We start from the raw sequence: 19,192 nt of genomic DNA on the forward strand, positions 1-19,192 counted from the left end.
TGTAAACTCTTAAATCCATTCATGAGCTAACTGTAAACATGTGAAGTAGCTGCTGTTTGGAATTAATCTGTGCAGCTGAGAGCTCAGGTGATCAAGAGTTGACTAAACACACTCTTTTGTTCCCTCCATTTGTTCAAATGAACTGAATAATCAACAGCAGCTTAGACAACTTGGAAAGAGCTACTAAGTTAAGAGTTTACTCTGGCAACCCAAGAAATATAAGGCAGAGATCATCAGCAAGAGTGAGGTGATATAATTATTACTATCATTCATTTCATTATCATTATAAAATAAAAAGCATGGGAGAAATTCTACCAGGTTAGTAACCCTACCAAGATAAAAATATACAATAAGGAATTATTCAGTATCAGGCTACTCATTTTAACCTTCTTTCTATTCAAGTTAGTAAAGTGATACAAGTCTATCATAAAAATGGCCTTACTTAGCCTAAAAGCTTGTCAAAAATGGATATATAAAATTATTAGGTATTTAGTTTGTATAAGGTGAGTAGACATGAATGATAACATTGTTTCAGCTAATCTATACATGAAAATAAGTTAGATATAATAAAAATTTAAACAACTAAAAAGGTACTAGAAAGTGCTTTCACATACATTAGGTTTTTTGAACCTTAAAACCACCTAGTAAGACAGCTATCCTTACCATCCATCACCAATTTACAAATGAAGAAAAAGAGAAGACGCAAGATTTACTTAAAATCACACAGCCAGATCTTCAACCCTAACTTCAAACCTATTTACTTTCCACTTCAAAACAGCCAGTTCTTCTAGACTGATATTCTGAGAATACATTTTCTTATCTTGAAGTTTCACAGCTCTAGTTAGCATTAAAGTAACATTGTGCTTATTTTCCCTAGCCTGAAGTCCCAGGTTGACCCCATACACTGGAAAACAGGAAAACTGGAAGAAGGGAGAGGGTGTTGTGGGGGGGGCGGGGGGTAGGTGTATATGTATATGGCTCCAAATGTATTTCCCAATTTGAACATAAGCAAACACTTGTTTCAAAGCTTACTGCCTATCTGAGCTTTTTAAGGGGAAAAAGTGAGCATTGTGGAAGAAAGAAAACATATCTCACATTTTTCCCAATCAAACCAGTTTGTTTGTTCCCCATATTTTCCATTGCTGGTTTTACCATCATTAATCTACAGCTAAAGGTGATTTGTCAAAAATTCATCTTATCTATTAAATAATTTGAAATGTTTTTTTTTAAAGTATACTTATTTAAACAATCACAACTCAGAAAATCAATGTTGTAAAGAATCGAAGAAGTCATTCAACTCCCAAGTTTTAACAAATCAGGAAGCTGGAAGCCAGAAGGGGAAAATGATATGCCTCATGTCAAAAAGGTAATTCAAGTTAAGACTAGAAAGTAGAAGTCCTGATCCTCAGCTCAGAACTCCTTCCACTGTAACATGCCACCTCTTAAAAAATCAAGTGAAATAATCCACTTTAAATTGTTTTTGGAAGATAGTTGATTTCAGTAATCATTTTCCTCAATCCATTTAAAAAGCAATATTTTTACTTAAATGCATTTTCACTTCCTCAAGTCTATCGGGTAATCTAACAATGAAATGCTAGTCAATGACAGAAGCAATCAATAAGTAAATATCTTAAGAAGCACAACTTGTTCAAAGATACCAAGACTTTCACTCTGGAACTTCAGCATGCAAGTTTTCATACGTGTTGGTTTAAAGATATTAATCAGAGTTCAATTGATACTTTTTCAGAAATAGCAAATCAGGATGTTTCATAGGTAAAACAGTTACATGTGGACTTGGAAAGATTTCAGTGCCCAACTTTGATCAATTTTAACAACTGGAATATTATGGGCCACAAGAATCTTCGCCTGTCATTGGCCCATGTATTTGAAAATCTGAGCACCTGCGGGGTTCTCCAGATCCTAATTTCCTTTAAATAAGAGCAAGAACTATATAAAGAACTCTAGTCTTAAGTTCCTCAGGAGACAAGGCATCATAACAAAAAAAGTTATTTCATTTTTTTCATTTCTAACAAGATTTCTTTACTTGAAATTACATTCTCAAGGATAAAATTCTATGTGTTAAAAGATTATTATGTTAAAAGATATTCACTGAAACAATACTGGTGATAGTGAAAAACTGAAAACAAATGGGAAGTCCAATTATAGTGAAACGATTAAGTGAACAGGTCTATCTATATTCAGGTACTGATTACGCAGAGGCAAAGTGGATTTTTAACTAATATTAGGAAAAGCCTTTTAAAAGTGAAAAAAATGCCATGTGATAATGTTAAGTGAATAAAAGCAGCGTAACACTGTGAAAAAATAAGCAGAACAAAAAGATCTGAAGGGGCAATCTAAATTGAATCTTTTTTTAACTGGCAGATTTAGCATGTTTTCCTCTAGTATGATCACATACTACATATATCCTTTGAACAACATGGGTTAGGGGCACCAACCCCCCTGTGCAGTAGAAAATCCGCACATACCTTTTTCATTTAGTTTTTATTTAAATTCCAGCTAGTTAACATACAGTGTAATATTTGCTTCAGGTGTACAATATAGTGATTCAACACTTAGGTACAATACCCGTGCTCATCACAAGAAGTGCACTCCTTAATCCCCATCTCCTATTTCACCCATCCCCCCACCCAGCTCACTTCTGGTAACTATCAGTTTGTTCTCTATAGTTAAGAGTCTGTTTCTTGGTTTGCTTCTCTCTCTTTTTAAAAAAAGTGGTATTTTGGGAGTGTAGGACAACAGAAATGCAGACAGTTATAAAGATTAACAGATAAAACTCTCAAGCTGAGGCCAGATAAATCACATAAGCATATATTTAGTAAGAATTCATTGTTTGCTAGTATATAGCAAATGACAGAAATAGAAAATAATAAAATTTAAAAATAGTGTGACACTCATCTTGTAATTTGCATGGTGTGTAATAAGAGCTAATAGAATATATATATAAAAATATTTGATTATGAAGTGGTATAATGGAAAGTGACTGGAATATATATCTGAATATCTGGGTTCTAGTTTTAGTTTTGCCACTTTGTGAGAGTAGTTTTCTGGGCTTCTATTTCCCCACCTGTAAAATGAGGGTGTTGGATTAGATAATCTATAAGGACACTTTTAGTTATAGGTTATAATCTAGAAATATTCCATGAGTATAGACTCTCTCTGCAATTTTAATGTTTTATGAAAATCATTCAATCTTGCCTGTATCTGTAAAGATCATTAATCTCTTGGTAACATGAGAAAAAATCATTTATGTGACCAAGAACTATAAATGGAAACATATTGTATACATATACATATGAAACAAGATTCAAAATGAAGTACGCATTGCTAAGAGAGTTACTCAAAATAGAGTCAAAAGTCAAAAGGAAGTAGGACTTATGCATATCTCCTGTTTCAACTGTCAGAACACCATGAACTTTTGACTTTTGTCAATTGCAATTTGTTATTTGCAACTCCACAACCTCCTTGAACACATCCTTCTAACTTAAACTGAAATAGAAATAATGTAACGCCTATTATCTAAATAGCCAACTGTGTATTAGATAGTCAGTTTAAACTCTGCCAGCATCAATCATAATTCTTTCAAAACAAGTTATATAACCTCATGATTTTTGCTTTTATAAACCTGCATTCTTCCCTCCTAACTCCAAGAACACTTTCAATTTTGGTGGATTCTGTGTCTCTAGATTATAATCCCTAAGGCCCCAAATAAACTCTATGGTTGCTTTACAGCCTCTTCTTGATCTACAACATACATATATATACTCATTAGATTAACATTATATATTGATACACAATGCAGTATTAACTTTTTAGATGTGATTTTTTTTTAGTTAATTTTGAGAGTAACTTGAATTTGAAAACCACCTTCTTCTAAATGTGACATTATAATTAATGTTAGTTTGGCCAGCAAACTCACTAATTCACAAAATATATTTTTGTCTCTTTATGTTTACAAAAGAAAAAACTGGAATAAAAACAGAATAAGTCGAATTTACATCATTCTGTAAATGAGGAAATATAACTTAATTTTTGACTTATCACAGTTTCACATGTAAGTTCACAGGTTTTGTTTATATATTTTAGAAATAATCAGATTTAGGAAGCAGTATGGTGACATGTTTAAGAGCATGGGCTCTGGAGCCAGATTGCCTAGTTTTAAATCTCAACTCCACTACTTTCTAGTGCTGTAACTTTGATCTTATTAATCTATTTTATAAAATTGGAATAATAACAGGGTATTGTATATAGATCAAGTGAGTTAACACAAGTTCGTAGACGTGAAGCACTTAGAACAGTGCTTTCACATAGTAAACATTCAATAAATATTTGCCAATATAGTCATATAATATCAATATTAAAAATCCATTTTAGAATATCCTGGGGCACCTGGGTGGCACAGTCAATTGGGTTTCCAACTCTTGGGTTTGGTTCAGGTCGTGATCTCAGGGTCGTGGGATGGCTCCATGCTCTGCATGGAGTCTGCTTCAGATTCCTTCTCCCTCTCTCTCTCCCTCTCCCTTTGCCCCTCCTGCTCATGCTCTTCCTCTCTAAAATAAATAAATAAATCTTTTAAAAAGTTTAGAATCTATCCTAACAGTGAATAAAAGTTACATGATACAGAATTATGATATATTTTATTCCAAATGTTTAATAAAGTTCTAAAAATCAAACATTTTCATTGACTACAAAATACCACTTTATTCCAACAGCCACAAGGATGAAGATGGAAGTTGGAAATCCAGGCATGGTCCTATTACTCACCTAGTCAAATTCTTCAGTGGTTCTCCACTAATAAAGTCCAGACTTATTTAAATGGCTTACATACCCCTTCATGATCTTGTACTTGCTTGCCCATCTAACCTCATTTCTCACTTTTCCTGTCCAACTTTAACACCTGCCCACCCTAGCCACAAATGCACATACACACGCACACATTATTTTCACTAAAAACATGAAATTCTGCAGAAAAGTAATTTCACTCTCACATTTCCAGGTCTTACTCATGCTATTCATATTGCCTGAAACATTCTTCCACCCATTTTTTCTACTATTGTGTTACTTTAAAAGTGAGAGCTGGGAACAAGCCAATGCTTATCAATAGAGGAATGGATAAGTTATTCTTTGTTGATCCGGCTATATTAATGTGGACAGCTCCTAAAGTAATGTTTACTGAGCATCTTCTATGCACTGTTCTAAATTCTGGAGATTAGTGAGCAAACCAGACAAAAATTATATCCCCCAAAATGAGATAAATCTATATTAAGGGGAAAAAAAGCAAGTTGCATAACATATTTTTATTTTAAAAATTCCATTTTTAAAATAAGCTAGCAGGGTAGAGCAAAGAGAATTTTATGTTATAATTTTATATATTTCTATATTCTATTGTACAATAATGTACAGTGATAAGTGATACTATACAATTCTTGGAATTATTAAGAGAGACTTTGTATCTCAACATTTACACTAACCATACACCCATGGGGGGGTGTGAAAGGCCCCATTCCCCAGGCACCTTGGCTGCAGTACAACAAGATTGTCTAAAGTCACAGGGAAAATGGTGGAAAATTTACCATCCCCATTGCCAAAAAGAACAATTTATGGCTTTGTTCTTTTCTTAAGCTCCCAATTTGGCTACATTCTATATCTCATGGGGGCTTTTATTCCTGAATCTTGACTAAACGCCATAGGCTAAATCTACTGGACTCAAAAATATTGGGCAGTTGCATGGCCTGTCTACCTCTTCATTACTACAGTAATTGGTTATGTACTATCATTTGAAATAAACAGTATGAATACATCTCCACTCATCTCCATTCATACAATCACAGATAACTATGCTAATAATCAACAGCAGAAGAAATGCCAATAAGAGGCCATCCCAACATTAAGAGATATTCTCATTAGTGAAGTAAACCAAATGTTCTTTCTTGCAGTCAAAGAACTTTACACCAAAAATTGCATTCTATGTAGCCTAACACCAACTATTTATTATGTTTTTGACATAATAATTTTGACCATAGTTATTTTGACTCTCTTATTAATACTTAACATTGAAAGGTAAAAAAATTAAGTTGAACTTCTCTTATGTTGAGTTCCATTAATATCATTAAGTGTTCTAAAATATTAGTTATTAATGGACAGACTAAATAAAATCATGCATTAAAAAAAGAATAAAATATCTCTCACTCAAGGGCACATAATTGTTTATAAGTTATTTCTTCCCAACATAAAGAAAAAAAATTTCTACTAAAGGTCACTTAAGGAAAGTTAAGGGAATAGAATTTGAGGTGAGAAGATATTTAAAGCAATTAGTTTCCTTCTAAATTAATGTTTTAAATAATTGTGTGTGTACTGAATAATAATTAAAGATTTAAAAAATAAACATTTAACTTTCTTGGAAGAGAATGTTTATTCCCCTCACTACCATTATATTTACATCTATCACTTGACTCGTACTTTTCAAAATGCATTTTGGCCACCATTGGGGTCCACTTTTATATGAATGCTGTATTTGTAAAAATATATTTAGAATATTACTGATCTTTTTGTCTTTTCACTGCATTGACATTTACTCTAAAGGGCAAAACTAATGATAAGTAAAATTACTGGTGCCTTATCATAAATCAAGCCAGTGACACTGAATTGTACTAGTTAGCGGTCATTGAAGTCTTTGTAACCACACACATGTACTTTTTTTTTCTTCCAAGATTGTATTTAAATTTAAGTTAATTAACATATAATGTAGTATTGGTTTCAGGAGTAGAATTAGAAATTCATCACTTAAATATAACACCCAGTGCTCCACAAGTGTACATGTGTTTTTTTTAAATGACAGTTTCACCTAAAAATTCTTGATAAAACAGTAAAAAAATATTGATCTTATTAAATCTCAACTTAGAGTACACTTTATAATATGTGTAACCAAATTCTAAGTATATATAAATTATTTCTGCTACATACCAAAGTAACAATAGTTTTCTTGACAAAAGGACTTGTGTGATTCTTCAAGATCCGAACTAATGGCTTTTTCCTAGAACACCATTTTTACTTGACAGAATGAATGATAGGCACAGAATGGTATTCAAAATAGGGTTTTTTTTTTATTTCAAGGATAGTTAACGTAAGTGTTATATTAGTTTTAGGTGTACAATATAATAATTCAACAATTCTACACATTAAGCAGTGCTCATCATACTAAGGGTATTCTTAATCCCCTTCACATAGTTCACCAATCCCCTCCCCCTCTGGCAACCACCAGTTTGTTCTCTATAGTTAAGACTCTGGCTTTTTGGTCTCCTTTTTTCTTTGTTTGTATTTTTTTTGTTGTTTCTTAAATTTCACCTATAACTGAAACCATATGGTTATTTGCCTTTCTCTGACTGACTTTATTTCACTTAGCATTATACCTTCTAGATCCATCCATGTTGTTGCAAATGGCAAGATTTCATTCTTTTTTGTGGCTGGGTAATATTCCATTGTATATACTACATCTTCTTAATCCATTCATGTATGACTAGACACTTGGGTTGCTTCCATATCTTGGATTCTTAAAAGACATTTTTTCAAAAATGGTATGAAGTGAGTCTTTTCACTTCAAGGAAAACAACTGATTTGTTTTCAATAATAAAATTGTTTTTAAATTTACAAATGTGGTATTAATGGATGTGATTATTTTATATTGTATCATGAAATATGTCAACATTTGGAAGCTTTGTATAACTCAGTGATCCAACATTTTCCAAATGACCATGTCATAAAATCATACATTGCTAAAAGATCCATTCAAAGCACAAGTTAGACCAATGGTAATAAAATATAAAGAGCTCATTATGTTTTGGATTTCAAATCAAAATTAACTTGAACTTTACTCTTTAAATGAGTGAATTTTATGACATATGAATTATATCTCAATAAAGACATTGCTAAGCAAACAGCAAGCAAAGGTGAAAATGCCTAGCAAAATGCATGACACACACCAGAAGTTCAATAAATACTTTGTCCTGATAATAACAGATATGTTTTTCAAAATCCACTCACAAACCTAAGATACATCACAAAGGTTTGAGTAGATTCAGTTAGACTATGGGAAATATTTATATATCAATGGTCAACAAACAGTATAATGTATTCACAAAAGAAATTCCTATTCTCATGGCACCTGAATGGCTCGGTCATTTAAGCATCCAACTCTTGATTTTGGTTCAGGTCATGATCTCAGGGTCATGGGATTGAGCCCTGTGTCAGACTTCATGCTGGGCATGGAGCCTGCCTGGGATTCTCCCTCTCCCTCTCTCCCTCCCCCCCCATTCATGCTCTCTCTCTAGAAAATTCCTATTTTCTTGTCTAGTTATTATTATTGATATTACAGAAACTATCCCTTTTTAAAAATTTCTGTGAAATATGAATAAAAAACAGGATTGACCTTCTAAGATTCCTTGCAGTTATTTAATATGAACTGAAATTTAATATCTGATTTAAATTTTGGAATCTTAATTGAGGCTTCCTAGTATGAAGTATGTTTCGGGAAAAAAAGCAGAAAATCTTGTATGTGAGGTATTAGAAAATCGCTTAGCAGATATTTACTGACAACTTCCCTCAGTTAAAATGCTATTTATGAAAAAAATTAAGTAATCTCTATCTCATAATTCCTCTTTCTACTAAAGAATAAAATTATTATATTGTACAATAACGTTTTTGGTATTGCAAATTTGTTGAATATAAAGGTTACCTTGAAAAAATATCCAATAATGTCAAGAATAATCATACTAGGAAGTAAAACACAGTCTAGAACTATTGTCCTTTACAATGAAAACAAAACTATCTATGCTTTTATGTACTTGAGTCTTATATTTGTGATGTTCAGATAAAAGGGGAAATTTTTTTATCTGAGTTTCAAATTTTAGATCTGCCTATTGGCATAAGTGAGCAGACAGATCTTGTGGTCTTCAGGCATAAACTAACTAGAACTTCCATTCAGAAGCAGAAGCATACTGGTGAAGCCAGAGTGAGGAGACAGAAGAATAAAAGCAATTTCGCAGTCTTCTCTGATACTCACAGGCTTCTTGTACATGTCTCTAATTCACTACATTCATTCAATCATTCATTGAGTAAATGTTTGTTATATACCTTGGGTCAAGCAGTGAACCCACACATAGCCTGTTTTCATGCAACTTACCTTTGAGTGGGGAAACTCAGATAACAAAAGAAATGAAAAAATAAAAAAAGTATATTAAGATGCAGCAAATGTTATAGGAAAAAAAAAAAGATAAGTAGGTAGAAGAGGTTCCAACATTAAAAAGGATGGTCCCGATAGATCTCTCCGAGAATGACCATTAAGCAAGAACTTAGAAATGTTCTGAGAAAGAGCTGGAAAAATGATTCAAGAGAGTATTGAGGAGCAGAGCATTCCAGGAAGAATAAACAACAAATGCAAAGGTCCTGAGGTGTGTGACTATTTGAGGAACACTAGTAGGGAAAAATACCATGAGCAAAAAAGAGCAAAGGGAAGAGGTGATATTTTGATATAGTAAATACATATTTGGCCTTCATCCCCATTTCCTGGCATAGAGCTTCAAAAATCTTTGTAATTTCCTGAGTGGTAAGAGTGAGAGGAGTGTCTATTACTCATAATAAGCCCCTCTCAACTGTACCTGAGCTTGTTTCTGAGGTCATTCTTAATATGCCCCTAGATAGCTCCAGGAAATGGGCTGGTTGCCAGAAGAACCAACTATGTGATTAGAGAGTTGGAACTTTCAGCCCTACCCCTGACCTCTGGGGAGGGGAGAGAGGCTGGAGACTGAGTTGATCGCCAATGGCCAATGACTTAATCAATCATACCAATGTAATGGAGTCCCATAAAAATCCTGAATGAAGAGGTCCAGAGAACTTCACCACAGAGAACTTGGTGAATGCATCTTTATCCCAGGAGGATGGAGCATCCCATACCCCATAGGAAAAGAACTACACTTGGGACCTTCCAGACCTTGCCCATATACCTCTTCATCTTGCTATTCATTTGTATTCTTTATAACAAAAAATTAATAGTAGAGGCTTTCCCTGAGTTATGTGAGCCATTATAGCAAATAATCAAACTGAAGAGAGGGTTTGGGGAACTCCTGATTTGTAACCAACTTGGAAAGAAGTGTGGATAACCTGAGGAGACCCATGACTTGTAATTGGTGTCTGAAGTAGGGGGCAGTCATGTGGGATTAAGCCTTTGATCCGTTGTGGGGGCAGTCTGTGCTAACTCTGATTTGTTAATATGAGAATTGAGTTAAATTGTAGGACACCCAATCGGTGCCCACAGAGCACTGAAGAATTATTTGGTGTGGAAAACTCAAAATTTTTTTGGTGTCTAGATGTGTTTTGAGTAGAGAAACAGTTTTCCTTTAGGAGAGTAAGAGAAGATGAAGTTAGAGAAGAAGGAGAGGGCCATATCTATTTTGTAGGGCCTTTTGGGCCATCGTAGGGGCTTTGGCCCTTATTCAAATTAATATGGATCCATTAAAGGGTTTTCAGACAAAGAATAACTGATTTAACTGATATTTTAAAAGGATCCACCTCGCTTTTCTGTGGAAAACAGATCGTATGGAGACAAGGGAGAAAGCAGGGAATGTCAGCTAAGAGGTTAGTACAATCATCCAGGTAGGAGAGATTGATGGCCTGGACCAAATAATGGTAGTGGCACATTTAAATTGGGTAATACGAGAAGAGTTGAATATTTACAAAAATACGGGGCAAGTTTTAAGGAAAACGCCAAGGGATAGTGATATACCCAAGAGCTAGTTTTAGAATGAAGCTGTTACCATACCAAGGCCTAAAGCATAAGGGGAAAGGATGGGTGCTGGAACCTAGAGAATGTAGTTGTATGGAGAGGGTCATGAAAGGGTCACAACCAACCTACAGCAATCTGGCAAGGAAAGAGCTGTGGAGAGGGAAAGGACACTAATCTTACTCTCTCCCAGCTCTCCTGAGTGCCTTGCATTTGGTTGAACCCAAATGGAAGTCAAAGTGAGAAGGAACTCACTCAGTAGGGTTCTCAATGCACAGAGTAAGTTTAGAAGACATAGAGAGAGGCAAATGGAAACTATGTCTTGTAATGAGGAATCAAGGTGAACTTAAAGGTTTGTGACCTGAGCACCTAGGGCAGAGTTGTTATTTACTGAGATGGGAAAGAATTTAGGTATAGGAGACCTGAGAAAGAAATCAGGAATTTCATTGTAGACATCTTAAATTTAAAGTGTTCAAGAAGAAATGTACAGTAGAAAATTGGATATATAAATTTGGAGCTCAAAAATGAGGTCTGGGCTGGAAACATAAATATTAACCCTGGTTGTCATGGATTTGAGATACCAAAGAAAATGTGACACTGATCTATAAATACAAACGATTCTCTTTCTTTGAGAGATAATTCTTTTATTTACTTTGAAGGGAAAAAAAAACCTTAAATAATATTATAATTAATTCCCTTTTTAGCATCCTCTAAAGCATGAGCTAAAAAAGTTTATAATTATCTGTGTTATAATTATCTGCATATGCCATTATAGACTGTGACCTCCTTAAGGGTAGAAACCATTTCTTAGTCATCTTTGTATTCCCAATACCTAGCATATAAAAGCCTCTCAAAAATGTTTGACACATGAGTGGAATCAGTAAACATATAAATAAATGAAAATACGGTTGGGAGTTGTAGGGTATCCCAAAGGTGCTATCTAAAATGCCATATTAATGAGAAAAGTTTTATTTTTGTAAAAAAGACCTCTTCTGGCCGACTGTCTGAAGACTCAGATATCCTGATCCATCCTGTAACAGGAGTTCAAGGGGAGGCCAAGAGTCACACTTTAAACAGAGGAGGCTTAAGCAACTTTGAAAGCTTCTGTCGGTAAAGTGAAGAGCAAGCACTGTGGATAGTCTGCATAAACAGGGTGGCTCTATACCAGACAATAACAAATCACATTTAATTGTTTGTCTCCTGTGCCCTTGAGGCAGGACCTGCTTTTATTTTTTTCGTATTAATTGCACTAAATTTAGTGTTTATTCTTTTAATACCTGTTTTTACACTGTTACTATATATGGGCTTATTAAGAAAATATTTATGGTCATACCATATACTAGATATGTAATTTTGTGTCTTTTTTCATGTAATATCATGTTTTTAGATCCATACTTGTTGATATATATAATTCCTGTTTATTTTGACTGCTTCTTTATTTTGATTGCTCTTATAAACAGTGCTAGAGTGAACATTCTTATACACATGCAAGAGTTTCTTTTGAATATATATATGTAGAATATATATATATGTTGGATTGCCAGTTCATAGAATACGTGCATCTTCAACTTTGCTAGATATAGCAAAACTCAGGGTAGATATATAAACTTACACTCCCACAAGTAGTTTATGAGAATCCTAGTTCCTCACATTTAATCTTTTCCAGTCTGATGGATATGAAAAGGTAGCTTATTATTGCTTTAATCTGCATATCCCTATTATCCAGGCATCCTCTTCTGTGAATTGCCTATTTAATTTTGAGCCAGTGTGGAAACAACAAGCTTTGTCTACCCCATGTATTATGGTTCCATATCAGTGGTCGGGTGTGTTCAAGAACCTTCATGCCAAAGTCAAAAAGCAGTACCTCTGAACAAAGGGATTTGGATTTTCCTCTAGAAGCCACAAAATTGAGTGGGGGTGACTCTCAGGGGCATGGGTTTAAGATATTAGAGAAAGTTAGATACCAATATAAATGGAAATGGTTCTCTCTTTCTCTGAGAGTTTAATTTACTTTGACAAGGAAAAAAACCTTTATCTTACTCTATTTTTCTTAGCATGTCTGATGTCTCCCTCCTGTCTTTCCTTGTGTATTGTTTTTGTCTCTCTCTGACACATACTTAAACACACACAATCTGTATTAAATACAACGAAAAAAGCATACATAAAAATATGTGAATTAAATACAATGAGAAATAGCACTCAAAATGGGAAGCTGCCTTGTTGACAGTTTGATGAAAGAAATATAGAAGGATCAACTTTCTCATCAGCCATCAGTGGAGATGAGATAATTTGAAGTAACTCACAGAAACCAATATGCTTCACCAAGCACACAGTATACATGCAAGAAAAATAGATTTTAATATAATATCAGCAGTTCTATACATAAGTTATGATCCATTCCAACAGGATTTTAATAGATGTTCCTCAGTGAAAAAATTTCTGTATTTATTGCAACAATATGCAAATCAGTAAAAAAAATATGAACACCAATTTCAACACTAACTTCATATAATACAATTCTTCCATCAAAATCCTGTTTTCAGAAGCCTCACTTAATTTGACATAATACCATTTTTTGGTCTTCTTTAAAGTACAGGTCATAGAAATGTCTTGTTACAGATACTTGTAGATTCTACATTTTGCCAGTGTTAGAACTCTCCAAAAGCCTAGCCCTTATGACTACTATAATATAGAACAATGTTGTCAAATAGAGCATTCTGTGATAATGGAAGTGTTCTGTATCTTTGCTGTCCAATGGTAGCCACTAGTCACATGTGGTAATAAGTATTTGATATGCAGTTCATGTGACTGAGGAACTAAATTTTAATTTTATTTTAATTGATTTGAATTTGTTAAATAGCCAACATGTAACAAATCACTTCTCTATTGGGCAGCACAGATTTACTGTAATCTAGAAAAATTTTCCTTTCATCTAGCTATAAATATCAGTCTCTATACTAAGCAGATAACTAGAACTAGACGATCAATCTCTGCTCTATGATCAGAGGTCACAAGACTCAGCACCCCTGGTGGTGACCTATTTCTTGCTCCCTATCAGTGCTGAATTACTGGGTACCCACTATGGAGGGCTTCTGTAACTTTATGTCGTGATTCTCATTTTTAGCAGAGCTTACCTTTGACTCTTGTTATTTAACCTACAGGTGCTTGGATACCTGGATACTAGGTGCTTCGTGCTCCTAATTTGTGTCCCTGGGTACCTCTGCTTGCTTGCCCAGCGTGATTCAGCTACATCAACAACAATTATACCCCAGCTGCTGGGAGGTCAGTGTTGATTGACTACATGCTATTTCCTGCCAAAAGATTCAGTATTCATATCCTCATTCATGACTTTAGTCAGACCTAAGATATCTGTCTAACCTATGAGATTTTTTTAAGCACACTCCTGGATCTGATTTCTCTTGGCTTCCTTCTCAAGAAATGAAAATTGTTTGGATTGGAAACTGTTTAAGATAATCTGATGACTTAATCCTCCAAATAACAGTGTCCTCTGTATATCCCCATATTCAAAACACTTGTTATTCCATTAGTACCAGTTATTTCATTTTCCTGAGGAGCAAAGAACAAAGCTTATTTCTAAAATATCTGCAGAGATATCAAAAAATTGTACTATGAATTGAAAGAACTTTAAGACACATACTTAATAGATTCCAGTGTGAGATATGGATTATAGGCATAATAGTAAATGGTCATTTTAAGTGGGAGATGACAATCTTCCTTTAACTATTTTCCCTAACTTTAATTATTAACCACAGTATAATTTATTATTAAAATTCTATTCATGGTTCATAAATTTTTGCAGTAGACACAAAAATACATGTCACTATGGTAGAAATGTAAGAATACTAGTAGTCTAGACAGCATCTAGATTTTCTAAAGTTCGTGTTCTACAATTATTCTCATGACATATCCAGGCACTCTATCAACTGTCTAACAACCAGAGAGGATTCACTGTTGAATTCTAGATCCGACTGCCCTAAAAAGCCAGAATAATATTAAGTAATCCTTGACAGCAAATAAAAATCCAAAGTACACTAAAAGATAAGATTCCCCAAACCTGAAGAATTTAAATTAATAGAAAAGGGAAAATCTACAGTAGCTGAATTTGAAAAGAAAAACTATAGATATTAAAAAGTAAAAAAACAAAATCCCACTAATCTTAAAAAAAAGTAATTTGTTTTTGTTTTTTATCTGATTTTGTTTTTGTTTTTCTGTTTGCTTAGCTCAAAGAGACTTGGGAAATTTGGAAAATGCATGAGGAAATGTGTCCCAATAATAACCAGAAGAGATATTAGCACATCTTGGTAGAAAGAGCATAACCTTGAAGCATTATACAGTCCTCCATTCAAATCCTGGATTGTCCATTATTATCTTGGTGTCTTGAGAAAAAATTTCCTGAGCCTCTGTTCCTTCCTTTGCAAAAGGAGGATAATGTTGCCGACCTCATGCCATTGGTTTGAGGATTAAGTAAGATAAAATAAACAAAAGCACTGTGACACACAGTATTTGCCCAGTAAATTGCTTTTGACAGCACCCTCCTCTCCTGCTTCTCTGTAGATCTTTAAAAACCTATCTTAAAAAAAAAAAAAAAACTTTAAAAAAAAGAATTTCTCATGTCTGACTGGTGGAAAATATGAAATATTGTAAACGCCACAGAGTGTTAACACAATGGTGGGCAAATAATAAGCACTAAAAAAAGATTTGTGGATTGACTGAGATTCTATAAATGCATTCCTTCTTGAAAGCAGAGGGATGGATGAGATGAATTCTAAAGATCCCTTCCTGATTCTGAGATTAATGTTCTAGTAAGAAAGTTTCTGTCAGTGTCAACCACAATAAGAATAAGTTCATCATGAAGGCAAAAATGGAATTTTTTTTCTGGTCCTACCTCTAGTTTTCTTTATGAAATATATATAATACAGAAAATCTCCTCAGGGTCCTTCCTGCAATCTTAAGTAAACTCTTCTTTCTAAACTGAAAAAATCCCAACTATTTTTCTCCAGTGTTTCAATTTATCTCATTCATCACTTCTTAATCATTTGTTTCTTGGCCATTAATTCTGATTCCATCTCAGACAAGCCTTTGTAAATATTTAAAAGATGTTCCAGGTAGGGAGAGCACCATATCTGGTAGTGGTGATCCCCTCCCTCTTCTTCCTGACACCAACACTGAATATTATGCAGACAGGAAGACCAGGGATAAGTAATAATTACTCCAGTAAATGCTTTTCAGCATCCATTTGAGAGGACAACCTTAAACTGTGATAGTCATGGCTGAGAAATACACAGTCAACTGCGGAGATTACAGAAGAACCATCATACTTCAAGGCAAATGGCTATTGGCACTAAACTATGGCTGGGAAAATAAAAGAGCTCCTTTCAGTAACCAGTTAACAAGAAATCCAGGACTCTCAATGGATATGAAAGCTTGTGTTTAAGCAAAACCACAGAACGGTTGTGACCATTTCATTTTCTTTAGCTTTCTTAATAAACTTCTATTTATGCTCCCTTGATGTTACCAACTTAAACTTCAGGGTCTCAGTAGGTTTTCCCACATTTCAGCATGGAAAAACTTCTAGCCATATAGATCTATGTAAAGCACTCTTTGTATCCTTCACTGTCTCTTGAAATCTTGCAACTCAAGCACAACAGCTGCATATTTAAACAGTAGAGGTAGTTTTACTAACTTGAGTAAAAATATATTCTTGGGTCCAGATAAAACTAAAGTTTTTCATTAATAACTATATAAGCTGGAAAGTGCCACAGATGAATTTCAAAGTTGTAAAAACCTACCTGTTTATAATATGGTGTATGTGTGTGTGTGTGTGTGTGTATTCTTTGAAATTAAAAAAGTTTAAACCTTCAGTTTAAAAGGATGATATAAGCCAATTTTAGAAATGTCTTACGTTTGTAAAGATCTGTAGATGTCTTCTACAATCACTCTTCTATAAATTCCCACATTTCTAACAAATCTTAAAATCACACTGCTCTCAATAGAACACTGTTTTTTCTTCAATAATCTCTACTTCTGAGGCTATTTGAAAAGTTGGCCAAAGACAGGAGCCATGTGCACATGTATGGTTTTGATTCCATCTATATTCCTGTCCTAATTCTTGTGGCTTGGACCCATTCCAGCTGCTCTGCCTTACCCTGTGGTTTGTATTTGAGATCCCCTTTTCTGACTCATTGCATTTTCCTGATTGACAAACAGATTTAGATATGAAAACAAACAGTTACCTGCCTGTAATTGGCTTCTAACAGCTGCACTATTGTAGCACTTCTTAACCACGGTGAAGGTGCCTCCTAGAGAAGCTTCCTGTTTAGTTCACAGGGTTCTGTGTGTGTGCGTGCGTGCACGTGTGTGGCTGTGTAGGGTTCATGCACTTGGTTTTGTTTCCTTTTGTTCATTTTTGTTTTTTTCATTTGTTTGATTGTTTAATTTTTACCATTTGGGAGTTTTTATTGTTCCCCGAAATACTCAGTAATTTTGGTGTGCATGATTTATACATTAATCTAAAATTTATATTTGTATTCTTTTAACCCTCCACAAGTTAAATTTAAATAAGAATACAGTGGATTTGGGGGCACCTGGGTGGCTCAGTCGGTTAAGTGTCTGCCTTCGGCTCAGGTCATGATCCCAGGGTCCTGGGATCCAGCTCTATATGAAGCTCCCTGCTCAGCCGGTGTCTGCTTCTCCCTTTCCCTCTATGACTGCCGCTCCCCCTGCTTGTGCTCTCTTTCTCTCTCTGTCAATTAAATAAATAAATAGAAATCTTAAAAAAAGAATACAGTGGATTTTAGCTTTTTAAATTAATGTGACTTTTAATTGAACTTAGAAAAGTCTTAAAAAGAGTCACTTCTTTTTCTTTTATTGGTCTAATATAAAGCATAATAGTATTTCATTGGTAGATTAAAATATTAGACTAGAAGTAATAAACTATTATTATATTTTTAGTAGTTTATCTCATAATGTCAACTGAATTACGTGAAATGTATCAAACTAGTTACAGTATAAGCTATTACTTACATACTACAAACAATTGCAACTCCCTCAACATATCAGAATAAGAAACTGGGACTTTGCATTTTAAAATTCCTGTGGAAATCAAATGTATTTTAAGTATCAGCTCTGATTATTTAATCAGACAACTTGCATTTTGCCCTGGCTAATTTTGAAGGCTGATAATATTTTACTCATAAAAATAATTGTGCACCTGTTGTGATGGAAGCCTAGTTAAACAAATGTTAATAGGAATGTAACTCTTAGCTTTAAATATAAGAACACAGGTCTCTCATTACTATTACATGAAGAAACATATTTTTAAAGCCATGGGATAGATCTCATTTTAAATCTCATCTCTTCCTTAGCCCTAGAGAGATGTTTAAGAATATTATTAAAACATGTACAACAAAAGGTTGCATATTAACTTGAAAGGGAACACCAGAAGATGTCTACCGAACAAAGTGGATATGGAGTTCCTACTTCCCATTTAATACCTATGTTCTTCTGCCTTACTCTATTCCCTGGCCAAACCATTTTAATGATATTGAATCATTTCTAAGAAACGTGTGTACTTTCCCTACCAGCTGATGATCAAAGGAGGAAATAAAAAGTGGGCCTTTAAGAGCTGCACCCCTCTTGCACTCTGCTTACTTTCAGACTCTTTCAGCATTAGAGATCTTTTTCAGTACCCAAATTCTCTGAGCTTTAAAAAATGCGAGGCACTCATGGAAAAGACAGACCTTTGCTCTGTGGATTCGACCATTTTGTAAAGACTTTCTAAGAGCTACCAACTTATGTCTATTCGATCCATTTCCAGGTGTAATCAACTCTTAAGTACTGAAAAGAGGCTTGAGGAAAAAGAATTTGTCTTAAGTTAAACTAGCTAAATTTTGAGTTCAGTTATACATGTCTCTTATTGACTTCTGTAAGACTATAGCCTTGCAATTGGCCCAAATTCTTTACGGTTATATTTAAAAGGTAATTTTATTCAAAATTACCTAAACTTTTGAACCCTATCTTTTATAATGCTGGTTCATTTTAATTTTATTTTGGTTAGTGCAATACAAGTTTACAAGCAGAGTTCAGAAAATGTGTGCATTTTTTAAATGACCTAAATTCTCTGTAGTTTTCTTTTTCAATAGTTTAATGCAGACATTTGGATTGAAGGGGAATCACAAATAAACAGAATAATTGCATCAAATTTCCTCAGTGCATTAAATATGCACTCAGTGGTAATTACCAACAGTAGCAACACATTTAAAAATGTAGAGAATAATGTACAATTTATGCCTATTTCAAGGGTCTTATTCATGAAAACACCATTTGGATGAAAATACACACATTTTATTAAGTGGTTAGCCTTAGATTTTTTTTTTTTTT

The 19,192-nt window shown here is 34.1% G+C and overlaps 1 protein-coding gene and 1 pseudogene across 16 annotated transcripts in view; one reads left to right on the forward strand and one right to left on the reverse strand.

Moving 5' to 3' along the window:
• Window positions 1-19,192, reverse strand: part of SOX6 (SRY-box transcription factor 6) — a 652,457-nt gene that overhangs the window by 214,472 nt on the left and 418,793 nt on the right. The window lies entirely within an intron of this gene.
• LOC113914349 lies at window positions 733-15,068 on the forward strand (annotated as a pseudogene).

The sequence above is a fragment of the Zalophus californianus genome, chromosome 11, assembly GCF_009762305.2.
Source record: "Zalophus californianus isolate mZalCal1 chromosome 11, mZalCal1.pri.v2, whole genome shotgun sequence".
NCBI lineage: Eukaryota > Metazoa > Chordata > Mammalia > Carnivora > Otariidae > Zalophus > Zalophus californianus.